The following is a 16,587-nucleotide window of genomic DNA, read 5'->3' as shown; positions in this document are numbered from 1 at the left end:
TGCGAAAAAAATGAAAAAGCCGCCTACTACACCCGGTATTTCCAGCCGGTCACCCATGCAAGTACTAACCGGGCCCAACGTTGCTTGACTTCCGAGATCGGACGAGATCGGGTATATTCAACGTGGTATGGTCGTAGGCGACAGATTGTGACAGTTTCTGCCGTTTTATGTGACATTGTCCGTTTCTCTACGGCGTTTGCGATATAATGAAAATGCGTTAGGCCGACTACAATTACAAATTTTGCGCGATAGTTCATATGAGAATAGTGCACAGCAATCGAATTGATCGAGTTTGTACGACAAAAATGCAAAAGCAGCCTAATACTACACCCGGTATTCCCTGCCGGTCACCCATGCAAGTGCTAACCGGGCCCAACGTTGCTTGACTTCCGAGATCGGACGAGATCGGGTGTATTCAACGTGGTATGGTCGTAGGCGACAGCGGTTACGATCTGTGCCGTTTTATGTGACAATTTCCGTCGCCACGCTGTCAACGAGACGCCTGAAAAGCAGATTGTCTGATTGCTCTGAGGCACTTTCGGACGAACTGGTCGAAAAACACACACAAAACTTAAGCTCTCCGTGTCAGAGTTTATTTTATTGCAATTCTCGTCATGCCAAAACGGCACGAGATGGCGATATATAGAAAACGGCCCCGTACAACTACAAATTGAGCGCGAGTTCATAGCTGAAAGAAGCGGCGGCCAGCAAATGATGACATTCATAGATGTACGTGCAATCAAATTGATCGAGTTTGTGCGAAAAAAGTCCAAAAGCCGCCTACCTACACCCGGTATTCCCAGCCGGTCACCCATGCAAGTACTAACCGGGCCCAACGTTGCTTGACTTCCGAGATCGGACGAGATCGGGTATATTCAACGTGGTATGGTCGTAGGCGACAGATTGTAACAGTTTCTGCCGTTTTATGTGACATTGTCCGTTTCTCTAAGCATAAGGCGATTGCGATATAATTAAAATGCGTTAGGCCGACTACAATTACAAATTGCGCGGGATAGTTCATATGAGAATAGTGCACAGCAATCGAATTGATCGAGTTTGTGCGACAAAAGTGCAAAAGCCGCCTACCTACACCCGCTATTCCCAGCCGGTCACCCATGCAAGTACTAACCGGGCCCAACATTGCTTGACTTCCGAGATCGGACGAGATCGGGTGTATTCAACGTGGTATGGTCGTAGGCGACAGCGGTTACGATCTGTGCCGTTTTATGTGACAATTTCCGTCGCCATGCTGTCGACGAGACGCCAGAAAAGCACATTGTCTGATTGCGCCGGGGCATTTTCGACCCATCTGCCAGTGGTCGAATATCGTTGGCATCCTGCTCTGTTCTTGTATCTTGTCGACAAACACACAAGTAAGCTCTCGCTGTCAGAGTAGTTATTTTATTGCACTTTTCGTCATGTGAAAACAGCACGAGATTTCGATATAATGACAATGTGTCAGGCCTAGTATAACTACCAATTGAAATAAGCGGCGGCCAGCAAATGATGACAATCATAGTTGTACGTAGGCCTACGTGCGCATACAAAACAGTTGCAATCAAAACGATCGAGTTTGCGCACAAAAAATGCAAAAGCCGCCTACCTACACCCGGTATTCCCAGCCGGTCACCCATGCAAGTACTAACCGGGCCCAACATTGCTTGACTTCCGAGATCGGACGAGATCGGGTGTATTCAACGTGGTATGGTCGTAGGCGACAGTGGTTACGATTTGTGCCGTTTTATGTGACAATTTCCGTCGCCATGCTGTCGACGAGACGCCAGAAAAGCACATTGTCTGATTGCGCCGGGGCATTTTCGACCCATCTGCCAGTGGTCGAATATAGTTGGCATCCTGCTCTGTTCTTGTATCTTGTCGACAAACACACAAGTAAGCTCTCGCTGTCAGAGTAGTTATTTTATTGCACTTTTCGTCATGTGGCTTTAGCATATCTGCGTGCGCAGTTTTTTGCAGTTTGATACGCGATTTTTCGTTCAGCGGTAGGATTTCCGTCTTGTCTGTGTTGATATCTTGACCTGTCACTCTGTGCAAGCTTTGATATTCGTTGATGACTGTGGCAATAGAGTCAGTTGTTCTTAGATACAGTGTGACGTCATCAGCAAATTGGTCTAATGTATGCTCTATCCCGCCGATTCGGATACCCTTGATGTTGTCGTTAGTGCATTATTATTATTATTATTATTAATGACACATTTACAGTGGCGCTTATCGCCTTTTTCAGGCTTTGTGCACCACGACACGAATATTTGTAAAGTTCATGGGTCTTTGTCTTCAGTAATCTTGGGGACGACTTCTTCGATCTTTCTCTCATTCATACGTCAGACTCTCTCACATCCATGCGTCCCCGTCGTGGTCTTTGCTGCCGACTTCTACCACGGCTCACTTTCGTTCTGGGCTTTTCAATGCACTGCAACCGCAGTGAGGTCGGCGATGAGGAGCCCAGAGAAACCTCCGACACATAGAAACATGGCAGAGCCGAGACTCGAACCACCAACCATTGGTGTCGTGACTGCAGTGTTTAACCAACTGCGCCACTCGCTTCCCGTCGTTAGTGCATAATTTGTGGGCTAGCGGGTCTGCGCTAATCGCGTATAGCGTCATACTCAAAGGACATCCTTGTCTAATGCCCCTCGTACAATTTACGTTGGCTGCTTGGAGGCCGTTAACCTCAAGGGTCGCAATAGGATTATCATATATAGCTTTGATCACTTTAAGAGTTTCTCTCGTGACGGGCAGTTTACCAAGCACTTTGAAGAGCATTTGGTGATTCACCTTATCAAAGGCTTTCCTTGCGTCTATTGTCATTATATAACCTTCCAAAGGTTTTTCTTGATGATAATTAACAATTGCACTCACATTGTTGTGTATCACGTCCATTTGTCTTCCGGGAATTCCCGCTTTCTGTGTCATGTTGATGTTGCTCGAAATTTCCTCAACCAGTCTGTTGTTGAGAATTTTCGCCATTATTTTGTAGTCCGTGTTTAACAGCGAAATGGGTCGCCAGTTCGCTAAATCCTTTTTGTCCTTTCCTTTGTGAATCAAAATAATTTTAGCACGTTTCCAGCTATGCGGTATGTTTCCGTATATTAGCGCGTTGTTTATGATTTCTGTTAATCTCGAACCAATGTTTTGCCACATTGCAAGGTAGAATTCCACTGTCAGGCCGTCGAAACCCGGTGACCTTTCCCTGTTCATTGCTTTCAGTATTTGTAATATTTCGCTAGATTGTATTACCGATGTTTGTTCATTGTCTTTCCCGTGCATGCAGTCGTGTTGGTACGATGATAGATATTCGTCTTGATCGTACGAATTAATGCCGTCGTGTCGGGTCCACAATTCTGTGTAAAATTGTTCAATCTGGTTAGCAATAATATTACGGTCGGTCGTTACCGTTCCATCTCTGAGCTGAAGTTCTTTAAGCTCGGTCTTGCGCCGTCTGGTCTTCAATTCTTGCCAAAATTGTCTCGTCGTGTTAGGTTCACCTTCGCAACGGTCAATTTTGGTTAACATGCGCAATTTTCCCTTTACCCTCTGATACGTTATCTGAGGATCACAGGTTTTATATTTGTCTATTTCATATCTCTTGCTTACGTTGGCAATTCTATCTTTTAGTCTGTCCCACCATTGTTGAATTCCGTGGCAGTGTTGAATATTATTCTCTTCAAAGCTTATGAGATTAGATATTATATCTCGGTACACGTCATCACGCAAAATGTCATTATTACACTTCCAATTTTTTCTTCCCCATAGAGTGCTTGGCTCAATTGCGAGTGTTATTGTCGGACTTATGTGGTCAGCCACAAGGTTATTTTCATGTCCTGCATTCTGGACGTGGCTCATGAGTTCACAAGATGCGTAGAAACGATCTAGTCTCCTCGCGTTTTTTCCAGTGACGTAAGTGAATACTTCGGCAAGAGGATGTTTACTCCTAAACACGTCAATCAGTTCCGCGTCGTTAGTTAGCTTTTCAAAGTGTCTCTCGGCGCTTCTGACATGGAGGTTCTGTTTAATTCGAGTGTCTTTTTTGTCAATAATTAGGTTGAAATCACCACCCATTATAACCGGGACTTCAATTTCATGGATTTCTGATTCTAGTTTGATTAGGAAATCGTCACGTAACTTTCTGGCATCTGATCTGCGGATTGTCCAGACGGGGCATAAATATTTATTATGGCTATTGGGCATTTGTCAATTTGGATGCAGAGGCATTGGGCACGGTTTTCGATCATGCTATAGTGGCGTAAAATTTTACCTTCGTGATGTTCTTTAATCATTATCGCAGTGCCAGAATATTGTCTCACTTCGTTCTTTGTGTTGAAGTAGATAATAAATCCGATATCCGCTGCCCAGTTACGTATATCCACATTATCGATCTTATGCGTTTCCTGAATCAATAATATATCCAAATTCGATGTCTGTATATATTGTTCCAAATCCTGTAGTCTGTTTGATAATCCATTTACGTTAACCGTTAACCGGGCCCAACGTTGCTTGACTTCCGAGATCGGACGAGATCGGGTATATTCAACGTGGTATGGTCGTAGGCGACAGATTGTGACAGTTTCTGCCGTTTTATGTGACATTGTCCGTTTCTCTAAGCATAAGGCGATCGCGATATAATTAAAATGCGTTAGGCCGACTACAATTACAAATTCCGCGGGATAGTTCATATGAGAATAGTGCACAGCAATCGAATTGATCGAGTTTGTGCGACAAAAGTGCAAAAGCCGCCTACCTACACCCGGTATTCCCAGCCGGTCACCCATGCAAGTACTAACCGGGCCCAACATTGCTTGACTTCCGAGATCGGACGAGATCGGGTGTATTCAACGTGGTATGGTCGTAGGCGACAGCGGTTACGATCTGTGCCGTTTTATGTGACAATTTCCGTCGCCATGCTGTCGACGAGACGCCAGAAAAGCACATTGTCTGATTGCGCCGGGGCATTTTCGACCCATCTGCCAGTGGTCGAATATCGTTGGCATCCTGCTCTGTTCTTGTATCTTGTCGACAAACACACAAGTAAGCTCTCGCTGTCAGAGTAGTTATTTTATTGCACTTTTCGTCATGTGAAAACAGCACGAGATTTCGATATAATGACAATGTGTCAGGCCTAGTATAACTACCAATTGAAATAAGCGGCGGCCAGCAAATGATGACAATCATAGTTGTACGTAGGCCTACGTGCGCATACAAAACAGTTGCAATCAAAACGATCGAGTTTGCGCACAAAAAATGCAAAAGCCGCCTACCTACACCCGGTATTCCCAGCCGGTCACCCATGCAAGTACTAACCGGGCCCAACATTGCTTGACTTCCGAGATCGGACGAGATCGGGTGTATTCAACGTGGTATGGTCGTAGGCGACAGTGGTTACGATTTGTGCCGTTTTATGTGACAATTTCCGTCGCCATGCTGTCGACGAGACGCCAGAATAGTAGATAGTCTTATTGCGCCGAGGCACTTTCTGACCAATTAGAGGTCGAATATCATTGGCGTCCTGCTCTGTTCTTGTGTCTGGTCGAAAAACAGACAAGTACGCTCTCGCTGTCAGAGTAGTTATTTTATTGGAATTTTCGTCATGTCAAAACAGCACGAGATTGCGATATCATGAAAATGTGTTAGGCCGACTACAATTACAAATTTCGCGCGATACTTCATACGTGAATACAGCGCAGCGATCAAATTGATCGAGTTTGTGCGAAAAAAATGAAAAAGCCGCCTACTACACCCGGTATTTCCAGCCGGTCACCCATGCAAGTACTAACCGGGCCCAACGTTGCTTGACTTCCGAGATCGGACGAGATCGGGTATATTCAACGTGGTATGGTCGTAGGCGACAGATTGTGACAGTTTCTGCCGTTTTATGTGACATTGTCCGTTTCTCTACGGCGTTTGCGATATAATGAAAATGCGTTAGGCCGACTACAATTACAAATTTTGCGCGATAGTTCATATGAGAATAGTGCACAGCAATCGAATTGATCGAGTTTGTACGACAAAAATGCAAAAGCAGCCTAATACTACACCCGGTATTCCCTGCCGGTCACCCATGCAAGTGCTAACCGGGCCCAACGTTGCTTGACTTCCGAGATCGGACGAGATCGGGTGTATTCAACGTGGTATGGTCGTAGGCGACAGCGGTTACGATCTGTGCCGTTTTATGTGACAATTTCCGTCGCCACGCTGTCAACGAGACGCCTGAAAAGCAGATTGTCTGATTGCTCTGAGGCACTTTCGGACGAACTGGTCGAAAAACACACACAAAACTTAAGCTCTCCGTGTCAGAGTTTATTTTATTGCAATTCTCGTCATGCCAAAACGGCACGAGATGGCGATATATAGAAAACGGCCCCGTACAACTACAAATTGAGCGCGAGTTCATAGCTGAAAGAAGCGGCGGCCAGCAAATGATGACATTCATAGATGTACGTGCAATCAAATTGATCGAGTTTGTGCGAAAAAAGTCCAAAAGCCGCCTACCTACACCCGGTATTCCCAGCCGGTCACCCATGCAAGTACTAACCGGGCCCAACGTTGCTTGACTTCCGAGATCGGACGAGATCGGGTATATTCAACGTGGTATGGTCGTAGGCGACAGATTGTAACAGTTTCTGCCGTTTTATGTGACATTGTCCGTTTCTCTAAGCATAAGGCGATTGCGATATAATTAAAATGCGTTAGGCCGACTACAATTACAAATTGCGCGGGATAGTTCATATGAGAATAGTGCACAGCAATCGAATTGATCGAGTTTGTGCGACAAAAGTGCAAAAGCCGCCTACCTACACCCGCTATTCCCAGCCGGTCACCCATGCAAGTACTAACCGGGCCCAACATTGCTTGACTTCCGAGATCGGACGAGATCGGGTGTATTCAACGTGGTATGGTCATAGGCGACAGCGGTTACGATCTGTGCCGTTTTATGTGACAATTTCCGTCGCCATGCTGTCGACGAGACGCCAGAAAAGCACATTGTCTGATTGCGCCGGGGCATTTTCGACCCATCTGCCAGTGGTCGAATATAGTTGGCATCCTGCTCTGTTCTTGTATCTTGTCGACAAACACACAAGTAAGCTCTCGCTGTCAGAGTAGTTATTTTATTGCACTTTTCGTCATGTGAAAACAGCACGAGATTTCGATATAATGACAATGTGTCAGGCCTAGTATAACTACCAATTGAAATAAGCGGCGGCCAGCAAATGATGACAATCATAGTTGTACGTAGGCCTACGTGCGCATACAAAACAGTTGCAATCAAAACGATCGAGTTTGCGCACAAAAAATGCAAAAGCCGCCTACCTACACCCGGTATTCCCAGCCGGTCACCCATGCAAGTACTAACCGGGCCCAACATTGCTTGACTTCCGAGATCGGACGAGATCGGGTGTATTCAACGTGGTATGGTCGTAGGCGACAGTGGTTACGATTTGTGCCGTTTTATGTGACAATTTCCGTCGCCATGCTGTCGACGAGACGCCAGAATAGTAGATAGTCTTATTGCGCCGAGGCACTTTCTGACCAATTAGAGGTCGAATATCATTGGCGTCCTGCTCTGTTCTTGTGTCTGGTCGAAAAACAGACAAGTAAGCTCTCGCTGTCAGAGTAGTTATTTTATTGGAATTTTCGTCATGTCAAAACAGCACGAGATTGCGATATCATGAAAATGTGTTAGGCCGACTACAATTACAAATTTCGCGCGATACTTCATACGTGAATACAGCGCAGCGATCAAATTGATCGAGTTTGTGCGAAAAAAATGAAAAAGCCGCCTACTACACCCGGTATTTCCAGCCGGTCACCCATGCAAGTACTAACCGGGCCCAACGTTGCTTGACTTCCGAGATCGGACGAGATCGGGTATATTCAACGTGGTATGGTCGTAGGCGACAGATTGTGACAGTTTCTGCCGTTTTATGTGACATTGTCCGTTTCTCTACGGCGTTTGCGATATAATGAAAATGCGTTAGGCCGACTACAATTACAAATTTCGCGCGATAGTTCATATGAGAATAGTGCACAGCAATCGAATTGATCGAGTTTGTACGACAAAAATGCAAAAGCAGCCTAATACTACACCCGGTATTCCCAGCCGGTCACCCATGCAAGTACTAACCGGGCCCAACGTTACTTGACTTCCGAGATCGGGTATATTCAACGTAGTATGGTCGTAGGCGACAGATCCTGTCAGTTTCTGCCGTTTTATGTGACATTGTCCGTTTCTTTAAGACGATTGCGATATAATGAAAATGCGTTAGGCCGACTACAATTACAAATTTCGCGCGATACTTCATACGTGAATACAGCGCAGCGATCAAATTGATCGAGTTTGTGCGAAAAAAATGAAAAATCCGCCTACTACACCCGGTATTTCCAGCCGGTCACCCATGCAAGTACTAACCGGGCCCAACATTGCTTGACTTCCGAGATCGGACGAGATCGGGTGTATTCAACGTGGTATGGTCGTAGGCGACAGTGGTTACGATTTGTGCCGTTTTATGTGACAATTTCCGTCGCCATGCTGTCGACGAAACGCCAGAATAGTAAATAGTCTTATTGCGTCGAGGCACTTTCTGACCAATTAGAGGTCGAATATCATTGGCGTCCTGCTCTGTTCTTGTGTCTGGTCGAAAAACAGACAAGTAAGCTCTCGCTGTCAGAGTAGTTATTTTATTGAAATTTTCGTCATGTCAAAACAGCACGAGATTGCGATATCATGAAAATGTGTTAGGCCGACTACAATTACAAATTTCGCGCGATACTTCATACGTGAATACAGCGCAGCGATCAAATTGATCGAGTTTGTGCGAAAAAAATGAAAAAGCCGCCTACTACACCCGGTATTTCCAGCCGGTCACCCATGCAAGTACTAACCGGGCCCAACGTTGCTTGACTTCCGAGATCGGACGAGATCGGGTATATTTAACGTGGTATGGTCGTAGGCGACAGATTGTGACAGTTTCTGCCGTTTTATGTGACATTGTCCGTTTCTCTACGGCGTTTGCGATATAATGAAAATGCGTTAGGCCGACTACAATTACAAATTTCGCGCGATATTTCATATGAGAATAGTGCACAGCAATCGAATTGATCGAGTTTGTACGACAAAAATGCAAAAGCAGCCTAATACTACACCCGGTATTCCCTGCCGGTCACCCATGCAAGTACTAACCGGGCCCAACGTTGCTTGACTTCTGAGATCGGACGAGATCGGGTGTATTCAACGTGGTATGGTCGTAGGCGACAGCGGTTACGATCTGTGCCGTTTTATGTGACAATTTCCGTCGCCACGCTGTCAACGAGACGCCTGAAAAGCAGATTGTCTGATTGCTCTGAGGCACTTTCGGACGAACTGGTCGAAAAACACACATAAAACTTAAGCTCTCCGTGTCAGAGTTTATTATATTGCAATTCTCGTCATGCCAAAACGGCACGAGATGGCGATATATTGAAAACGGCCCCGTACAACTACAAATTGAGCGCGAGTTCATAGCTGTAAGAAGCGGCGGCCAGCAAATGATGACATTCATAGATGTACGTGCAATCAAATTGATCGAGTTTGTGCGAAAAAAGTCCAAAAGCCGCCTACCTACACCCGGTATTCCCAGTCGGTCACCCATGCAAGTACTAACCGGGCCCAACGTTGCTTGACTTCCGAGATCGGACGAGATCGGGTATATTCAACGTGGTATGGTCGTAGGCGACAGATTGTGACAGTTTCTGCCGTTTTATGTGACATTGTTCGTTTCTCTAAGCATAAGGCGATTGCGATATAATTAAAATGCGTTAGGCCGACTACAATTACAAATTCCGCGGGATAGTTCATATGAGAATAGTGCACAGCAATCGAATTGATCGAGTTTGTGCGACAAAAGTGCAAAAGCCGCCTACCTACACCCGGTATTCCCAGCCGGTCACCCATGCAAGTACTAACCGGGCCCAACATTGCTTGACTTCCGAGATCGGACGAGATCGGGTGTATTCAACGTGGTATGGTCGTAGGCGACAGCGGTTACGATCTGTGCCGTTTTATGTGACAATTTCCGTCGCCATGCTGTCGACGAGACGCCAGAAAAGCACATTGTCTGATTGCGGCGGGGCATTTTCGACCCATCTGCCAGTGGTCGAATATCGTTGGCATCCTGCTCTGTTCTTGTATCTTGTCGACAAACACACAAGTAAGCTCTCGCTGTCAGAGTCGTTATTTTATTGCACTTTTCGTCATGTGAAAACAGCACGAGATTTCGATATAATGACAATGTGTCAGGCCTAGTATAACTACCAATTGAAATAAGCGGCGGCCAGCAAATGATGACAATCATAGTTGTACGTAGGCCTACGTGCGCATACAAAACAGTTGCAATCAAAACGATCGAGTTTGCGCACAAAAAATGCAAAAGCCGCCTACCTACACCCTGTATTCCCAGCCGGTCACCCATGCAAGTACTAACCGGGCCCAACATTGCTTGACTTCCGAGATCGGACGAGATCGGGTGTATTCAACGTGGTATGGTCGTAGGCGACAGTGGTTACGATTTGTGCCGTTTTATGTGACAATTTCCGTCGCCATGCTGTCGACGAGACGCCAGAATAGTAGATAGTCTTATTGCGCCGAGGCACTTTCTGACCAATTAGAGGTCGAACATCATTGGCGTCCTGCTCTGTTCTTGTGTCTGGTCGAAAAACAGACAAGTAAGCTCTCGCTGTCAGAGTAGTTATTTTATTGGAATTTTCGTCATGTCAAAACAGCACGAGATTGCGATATCATGAAAATGTGTTAGGCCGACTACAATTACAAATTTCGCGCGATACTTCATACGTGAATACAGCGCAGTGATCAAATTGATCGAGTTTGTGCGAAAAAAATGAAAATGCCGCCAACTACACCCGGTATTCCCAGCCGGTCACCCATGCAAGTACTAACCGGGCCCAACGTTACTTGACTTCCGAGATCGGGTATATTCAACGTAGTATGGTCGTAGGCGACAGATCCTGTCAGTTTCTGCCGTTTTATGTGACATTGTCCGTTTCTTTAAGACGATTGCGATATAATGAAAATGCGTTAGGCCGACTACAATTACAAATTTCGCGCGATACTTCATACGTGAATACAGCGCAGCGATCAAATTGATCGAGTTTGTGCGAAAAAAATGAAAAAGCCGCCTACTACACCCGGTATTCCCAGCCGGTCACCCATGCAAGTACTAACCGGGCCCAACGTTACTTGACTTCCGAGATCGGGTATATTCAACGTGGTATGGTCGTAGGCGACAGATCGTGACAGTTTCTGCCGTTTTATGTGACATTGTCCGTTTCTCTAAGACGATTGCGATATAATGAAAATGCGTTAGGCCGACTACAATTACAAATTTCGCGCGATACTTCATACGTGAATACAGCGCAGCGATCAAATTGATCGAGTTTGTGCGAAAAAAATGAAAATGCCGCCTACTACACACGGTATTCCCAGCCGGTCACCCATGCAAGTACTAACCGGGCCCAACGTTACTTGACTTCCGAGATCGGACGAGATCGGGTATATTCAACGTGGTATGGTCGTAGGCGACAGATTGTGACAGTTTCTGCCGTTTTATGTGACATTGTCCGTTTCTCTACGGCGTTTGCGATATAATGAAAATGCGTTAGGCCGACTACAATTACAAATTTCGCGCGATAGTTCATATGAGAATAGTGCACAGCAATCGAATTGATCGAGTTTGTACGACAAAAATGCAAAAGCAGCCTAATACTACACCCGGTATTCCCTGCCGGTCACCCATGCAAGTACTAACCGGGCCCAACGTTGCTTGACTTCCGAGATCGGACGAGATAGGGTGTATTCAACGTGGTATGGTCGTAGGCGACAGCGGTTACGATCTGTGCCGTTTTATGTGACAATTTCCGTCGCCACGCTGTCAACGAGACGCCTGAAAAGCAGATTGTCTGATTGCTCTGAGGCACTTTCGGACGAACTGGTCGAAAAACACACATAAAACTTAAGCTCTCCGTGTCAGAGTTTATTTTATTGCAATTCTCGTCATGCCAAAACGGCACGAGATGGCGATATATTGAAAACGGCCCCGTACAACTACAAATTGAGCGCGAGTTCATAGCTGAAAGAAGCGGCGGCCAGCAAATGATGACATTCATAGATGTACGTGCAATCAAATTGATCGAGTTTGTGCGAAAAAAGTCCAAAAGCCGCCTACCTACACCCGGTATTCCCAGCCGGTCACCCATGCAAGTACTAACCGGGCCCAACGTTGCTTGACTTCCGAGATCGGACGAGATCGGGTATATTCAACGTGGTATGGTCGTAGGCGACAGATTGTGACAGTTTCTGCCGTTTTATGTGACATTGTCCGTTTCTCTACGGCGTTTGCGATATAATGAAAATGCGTTAGGCCGACTACAATTACAAATTTCGCGCGATAGTTCATATGAGAATAGTGCACAGCAATCGAATTGATCGAGTTTGTACGACAAAAATGCAAAAGCAGCCTAATACTACACCCGGTATTCCCTGCCGGTCACCCATGCAAGTACTAACCGGGCCCAACGTTGCTTGAATTCCGAGATCGGACGAGATCGGGTGTATTCAACGTGGTATATGGTCGTAGGCGACAGCGGTTACGATCTGTGCCGTTTTATGTGACAATTTCCGTCGCCACGCTGTCAACGAGACGCCTGAAAAGCAGATTGTCTGATTGCTCTGAGGCACTTTCGGACGAACTGGTCGAAAAACACACATAAAACTTAAGCTCTCCGTGTCAGAGTTTATTTTATTGCAATTCTCGTCATGCCAAAACGGCACGAGATGGCGATATATTGAAAACGGCCCCGTACAACTACAAATTGAGCGCGAGTTCATAGCTGAAAGAAGCGGCGGCCAGCAAATGATGACATTCATAGATGTACGTGCAATCAAATTGATCGAGTTTGTGCGAAAAAAGTCCAAAAGCCGCCTACCTACACCCGGTATTCCCAGCCGGTCACCCATGCAAGTACTAACCGGGCCCAACGTTGCTTGACTTCCGAGATCGGACGAGATCGGGTATATTCAACGTGGTATGGTCGTAGGCGACAGATTGTGACAGTTTCTGCCGTTTTATGTGACATTGTCCGTTTCTCTAAGCATAAGGCGATTGCGATAAAATTAAAATGCGTTAGGCCGACTACAATTACAAATTCCGCGGGATAGTTCATATGAGAATAGTGCACAGCAATCGAATTGATCGAGTTTGTGCGACAACAGTGCAAAAGCCGCCTACCTACACCCGGTATTCCCAGCCGGTCACCCATGCAAGTACTAACCGGGCCCAACATTGCTTGACTTCCGAGATCGGACGAGATCGGGTGTATTCAACGTGGTATGGTCGTAGGCGACAGCGGTTACGATCTGTGCCGTTTTATGTGACAATTTCCGTCGCCATGCTGTCGACGAGACGCCAGAAAAGCACATTGTCTGATTGCGCCGGGGCATTTTCGACCCATCTGCCAGTGGTCGAATATCGTTGGCATCCTGCTCTGTTCTTGTATCTTGTCGACAAACACACAAGTAAGCTCTCGCTGTCAGAGTAGTTATTTTATTGCACTTTTCGTCATGTGAAAACAGCACGAGATTTCGATATAATGACAATGTGTCAGGCCTAGTATAACTACCAATTGAAATAAGCGGCGGCCAGCAAATGATGACAATCATAGTTGTACGTAGGCCTACGTGCGCATACAAAACAGTTGCAATCAAAACGATCGAGTTTGCGCACAAAAAATGCAAAAGCCGCCTACCTACACCCGGTATTCCCAGCCGGTCACCCATGCAAGTACTAACCGGGCCCAACATTGCTTGACTTCCGAGATCGGACGAGATCGGGTGTATTCAACGTGGTATGGTCGTAGGCGACAGTGGTTACGATTTGTGCCGTTTTATGTGACAATTTCCGTCGCCATGCTGTCGACGAGACGCCAGAATAGTAGATAGTCTTATTGCGCCGAGGCACTTTCTGACCAATTAGAGGTCGAATATCATTGGCGTCCTGCTCTGTTCTTGTGTCTGGTCGAAAAACAGACAAGTACGCTCTCGCTGTCAGAGTAGTTATTTTATTGGAATTTTCGTCATGTCAAAACAGCACGAGATTGCGATATCATGAAAATGTGTTAGGCCGACTACAATTACAAATTTCGCGCGATACTTTATACGTGAATACAGCGCAGCGATCAAATTGATCGAGTTTGTGCGAAAAAAATGAAAAAGCCGCCTACTACACCCGGTATTTCCAGCCGGTCACCCATGCAAGTACTAACCGGGCCCAACGTTGCTTGACTTCCGAGATCGGACGAGATCGGGTATATTCAACGTGGTATGGTCGTAGGCGACAGATTGTGACAGTTTCTGCCGTTTTATGTGACATTGTCCGTTTCTCTACGGCGTTTGCGATATAATGAAAATGCGTTAGGCCGACTACAATTACAAATTTTGCGCGATAGTTCATATGAGAATAGTGCACAGCAATCGAATTGATCGAGTTTGTACGACAAAAATGCAAAAGCAGCCTAATACTACACCCGGTATTCCCAGCCGGTCACCCATGCAAGTACTAACCGGGCCCAACGTTGCTTGACTTCCGAGATCGGACGAGATCGGGTATATTCAACGTGGTATGGTCGTAGGCGACAGATTGTAACAGTTTCTGCCGTTTTATGTGACATTGTCCGTTTCTCTAAGCATAAGGCGATTGCGATATAATTAAAATGCGTTAGGCCGACTACAATTACAAATTGCGCGGGATAGTTCATATGAGAATAGTGCACAGCAATCGAATTGATCGAGTTTGTGCGACAAAAGTGCAAAAGCCGCCTACCTACACCCGCTATTCCCAGCCGGTCACCCATGCAAGTACTAACCGGGCCCAACATTGCTTGACTTCCGAGATCGGACGAGATCGGGTGTATTCAACGTGGTATGGTCATAGGCGACAGCGGTTACGATCTGTGCCGTTTTATGTGACAATTTCCGTCGCCATGCTGTCGACGAGACGCCAGAAAAGCACATTGTCTGATTGCGCCGGGGCATTTTCGACCCATCTGCCAGTGGTCGAATATAGTTGGCATCCTGCTCTGTTCTTGTATCTTGTCGACAAACACACAAGTAAGCTCTCGCTGTCAGAGTAGTTATTTTATTGCACTTTTCGTCATGTGAAAACAGCACGAGATTTCGATATAATGACAATGTGTCAGGCCTAGTATAACTACCAATTGAAATAAGCGGCGGCCAGCAAATGATGACAATCATAGTTGTACGTAGGCCTACGTGCGCATACAAAACAGTTGCAATCAAAACGATCGAGTTTGCGCACAAAAAATGCAAAATCCGCCTACCTACACCCGGTATTCCCAGCCGGTCACCCATGCAAGTACTAACCGGGCCCAACATTGCTTGACTTCCGAGATCGGACGAGATCGGGTGTATTCAACGTGGTATGGTCGTAGGCGACAGTGGTTACGATTTGTGCCGTTTTATGTGACAATTTCCGTCGCCATGCTGTCGACGAGACGCCAGAATAGTAGATAGTCTTATTGCGCCGAGGCACTTTCTGACCAATTAGAGGTCGAATATCATTGGCGTCCTGCTCTGTTCTTGTGTCTGGTCGAAAAACAGACAAGTAAGCTCTCGCTGTCAGAGTAGTTATTTTATTGGAATTTTCGTCATGTCAAAACAGCACGAGATTGCGATATCATGAAAATGTGTTAGGCCGACTACAATTACAAATTTCGCGCGATACTTCATACGTGAATACAGCGCAGCGATCAAATTGATCGAGTTTGTGCGAAAAAAATGAAAAAGCCGCCTACTACACCCGGTATTTCCAGCCGGTCACCCATGCAAGTACTAACCGGGCCCAACGTTGCTTGACTTCCGAGATCGGACGAGATCGGGTATATTCAACGTGGTATGGTCGTAGGCGACAGATTGTGACAGTTTCTGCCGTTTTATGTGACATTGTCCGTTTCTCTACGGCGTTTGCGATATAATGAAAATGCGTTAGGCCGACTACAATTACAAATTTCGCGCGATAGTTCATATGAGAATAGTGCACAGCAATCGAATTGATCGAGTTTGTACGACAAAAATGCAAAAGCAGCCTAATACTACACCCGGTATTCCCAGCCGGTCACCCATGCAAGTACTAACCGGGCCCAACGTTACTTGACTTCCGAGATCGGGTATATTCAACGTAGTATGGTCGTAGGCGACAGATCCTGTCAGTTTCTGCCGTTTTATGTGACATTGTCCGTTTCTTTAAGACGATTGCGATATAATGAAAATGCGTTAGGCCGACTACAATTACAAATTTCGCGCGATACTTCATACGTGAATACAGCGCAGCGATCAAATTGATCGAGTTTGTGCGAAAAAAATGAAAAATCCGCCTACTACACCCGGTATTTCCAGCCGGTCACCCATGCAAGTACTAACCGGGCCCAACATTGCTTGACTTCCGAGATCGGACGAGATCGGGTGTATTCAACGTGGTATGGTCGTAGGCGACAGTGGTTACGATTTGT

General features: G+C 46.1%; 1 long non-coding RNA gene, 20 other non-coding genes and 14 pseudogenes across 21 annotated transcripts in view; 1 reads left to right on the top strand and 34 right to left on the bottom strand.

The window, feature by feature from the left end:
• LOC145444709 (uncharacterized) overlaps window positions 1–16,587 on the top strand; it is a 231,741-nt gene that overhangs the window by 114,705 nt on the left and 100,449 nt on the right. The window lies entirely within an intron of this gene.
• Window positions 21–139, bottom strand: LOC145453469 (5S ribosomal RNA). Its single transcript, XR_013919786.1, has one exon. It is a non-coding gene; the product is annotated as a 5S ribosomal RNA (ribosomal RNA).
• On the bottom strand, window positions 319–437 carry LOC145450946 (5S ribosomal RNA; annotated as a pseudogene).
• LOC145453961 (5S ribosomal RNA) lies at window positions 778–897 on the bottom strand. Its single transcript, XR_013919989.1, has one exon. It is a non-coding gene; the product is annotated as a 5S ribosomal RNA (ribosomal RNA).
• On the bottom strand, window positions 1,080–1,199 carry LOC145450538 (5S ribosomal RNA; annotated as a pseudogene).
• Window positions 1,597–1,716, bottom strand: LOC145453825 (5S ribosomal RNA). The gene has a single exon (XR_013919928.1). It is a non-coding gene; the product is annotated as a 5S ribosomal RNA (ribosomal RNA).
• On the bottom strand, window positions 4,750–4,869 carry LOC145453819 (5S ribosomal RNA). The gene has a single exon (XR_013919925.1). It is a non-coding gene; the product is annotated as a 5S ribosomal RNA (ribosomal RNA).
• On the bottom strand, window positions 5,267–5,386 carry LOC145453812 (5S ribosomal RNA). Its single transcript, XR_013919924.1, has one exon. It is a non-coding gene; the product is annotated as a 5S ribosomal RNA (ribosomal RNA).
• Window positions 5,741–5,859, bottom strand: LOC145453464 (5S ribosomal RNA). The gene has a single exon (XR_013919773.1). It is a non-coding gene; the product is annotated as a 5S ribosomal RNA (ribosomal RNA).
• On the bottom strand, window positions 6,039–6,157 carry LOC145450939 (5S ribosomal RNA; annotated as a pseudogene).
• LOC145453953 (5S ribosomal RNA) lies at window positions 6,498–6,617 on the bottom strand. Its single transcript, XR_013919985.1, has one exon. It is a non-coding gene; the product is annotated as a 5S ribosomal RNA (ribosomal RNA).
• Window positions 6,800–6,919, bottom strand: LOC145450661 (5S ribosomal RNA; annotated as a pseudogene).
• LOC145453808 (5S ribosomal RNA) lies at window positions 7,317–7,436 on the bottom strand. Its single transcript, XR_013919923.1, has one exon. It is a non-coding gene; the product is annotated as a 5S ribosomal RNA (ribosomal RNA).
• Window positions 7,791–7,909, bottom strand: LOC145453458 (5S ribosomal RNA). Its single transcript, XR_013919771.1, has one exon. It is a non-coding gene; the product is annotated as a 5S ribosomal RNA (ribosomal RNA).
• On the bottom strand, window positions 8,374–8,492 carry LOC145453361 (5S ribosomal RNA). Its single transcript, XR_013919741.1, has one exon. It is a non-coding gene; the product is annotated as a 5S ribosomal RNA (ribosomal RNA).
• On the bottom strand, window positions 8,847–8,965 carry LOC145454418 (5S ribosomal RNA; annotated as a pseudogene).
• Window positions 9,145–9,263, bottom strand: LOC145450912 (5S ribosomal RNA; annotated as a pseudogene).
• On the bottom strand, window positions 9,604–9,723 carry LOC145453692 (5S ribosomal RNA). The gene has a single exon (XR_013919878.1). It is a non-coding gene; the product is annotated as a 5S ribosomal RNA (ribosomal RNA).
• Window positions 9,906–10,025, bottom strand: LOC145453801 (5S ribosomal RNA). The gene has a single exon (XR_013919922.1). It is a non-coding gene; the product is annotated as a 5S ribosomal RNA (ribosomal RNA).
• LOC145450712 (5S ribosomal RNA) lies at window positions 10,423–10,542 on the bottom strand (annotated as a pseudogene).
• LOC145451498 (5S ribosomal RNA) lies at window positions 10,897–11,005 on the bottom strand (annotated as a pseudogene).
• Window positions 11,182–11,290, bottom strand: LOC145451299 (5S ribosomal RNA; annotated as a pseudogene).
• Window positions 11,467–11,585, bottom strand: LOC145454386 (5S ribosomal RNA; annotated as a pseudogene).
• Window positions 11,765–11,883, bottom strand: LOC145450972 (5S ribosomal RNA; annotated as a pseudogene).
• On the bottom strand, window positions 12,224–12,343 carry LOC145453941 (5S ribosomal RNA). The gene has a single exon (XR_013919981.1). It is a non-coding gene; the product is annotated as a 5S ribosomal RNA (ribosomal RNA).
• Window positions 12,523–12,643, bottom strand: LOC145451365 (5S ribosomal RNA; annotated as a pseudogene).
• On the bottom strand, window positions 12,984–13,103 carry LOC145453934 (5S ribosomal RNA). Its single transcript, XR_013919978.1, has one exon. It is a non-coding gene; the product is annotated as a 5S ribosomal RNA (ribosomal RNA).
• On the bottom strand, window positions 13,286–13,405 carry LOC145453784 (5S ribosomal RNA). Its single transcript, XR_013919914.1, has one exon. It is a non-coding gene; the product is annotated as a 5S ribosomal RNA (ribosomal RNA).
• Window positions 13,803–13,922, bottom strand: LOC145453780 (5S ribosomal RNA). The gene has a single exon (XR_013919902.1). It is a non-coding gene; the product is annotated as a 5S ribosomal RNA (ribosomal RNA).
• Window positions 14,277–14,395, bottom strand: LOC145453451 (5S ribosomal RNA). Its single transcript, XR_013919770.1, has one exon. It is a non-coding gene; the product is annotated as a 5S ribosomal RNA (ribosomal RNA).
• On the bottom strand, window positions 14,575–14,693 carry LOC145454724 (5S ribosomal RNA; annotated as a pseudogene).
• LOC145450655 (5S ribosomal RNA) lies at window positions 14,876–14,995 on the bottom strand (annotated as a pseudogene).
• LOC145453775 (5S ribosomal RNA) lies at window positions 15,393–15,512 on the bottom strand. Its single transcript, XR_013919900.1, has one exon. It is a non-coding gene; the product is annotated as a 5S ribosomal RNA (ribosomal RNA).
• On the bottom strand, window positions 15,867–15,985 carry LOC145453436 (5S ribosomal RNA). Its single transcript, XR_013919762.1, has one exon. It is a non-coding gene; the product is annotated as a 5S ribosomal RNA (ribosomal RNA).
• LOC145453353 (5S ribosomal RNA) lies at window positions 16,450–16,568 on the bottom strand. Its single transcript, XR_013919740.1, has one exon. It is a non-coding gene; the product is annotated as a 5S ribosomal RNA (ribosomal RNA).

This window comes from Botryllus schlosseri, chromosome 1, assembly GCF_051294905.1.
Source record: "Botryllus schlosseri isolate E-star chromosome 1, Bs_hap1, whole genome shotgun sequence".
NCBI lineage: Eukaryota > Metazoa > Chordata > Ascidiacea > Stolidobranchia > Styelidae > Botryllus > Botryllus schlosseri.
Note: the sequence above shows the minus strand (reverse complement) of the source record. Positions and strands in the feature narration are given on the sequence as shown.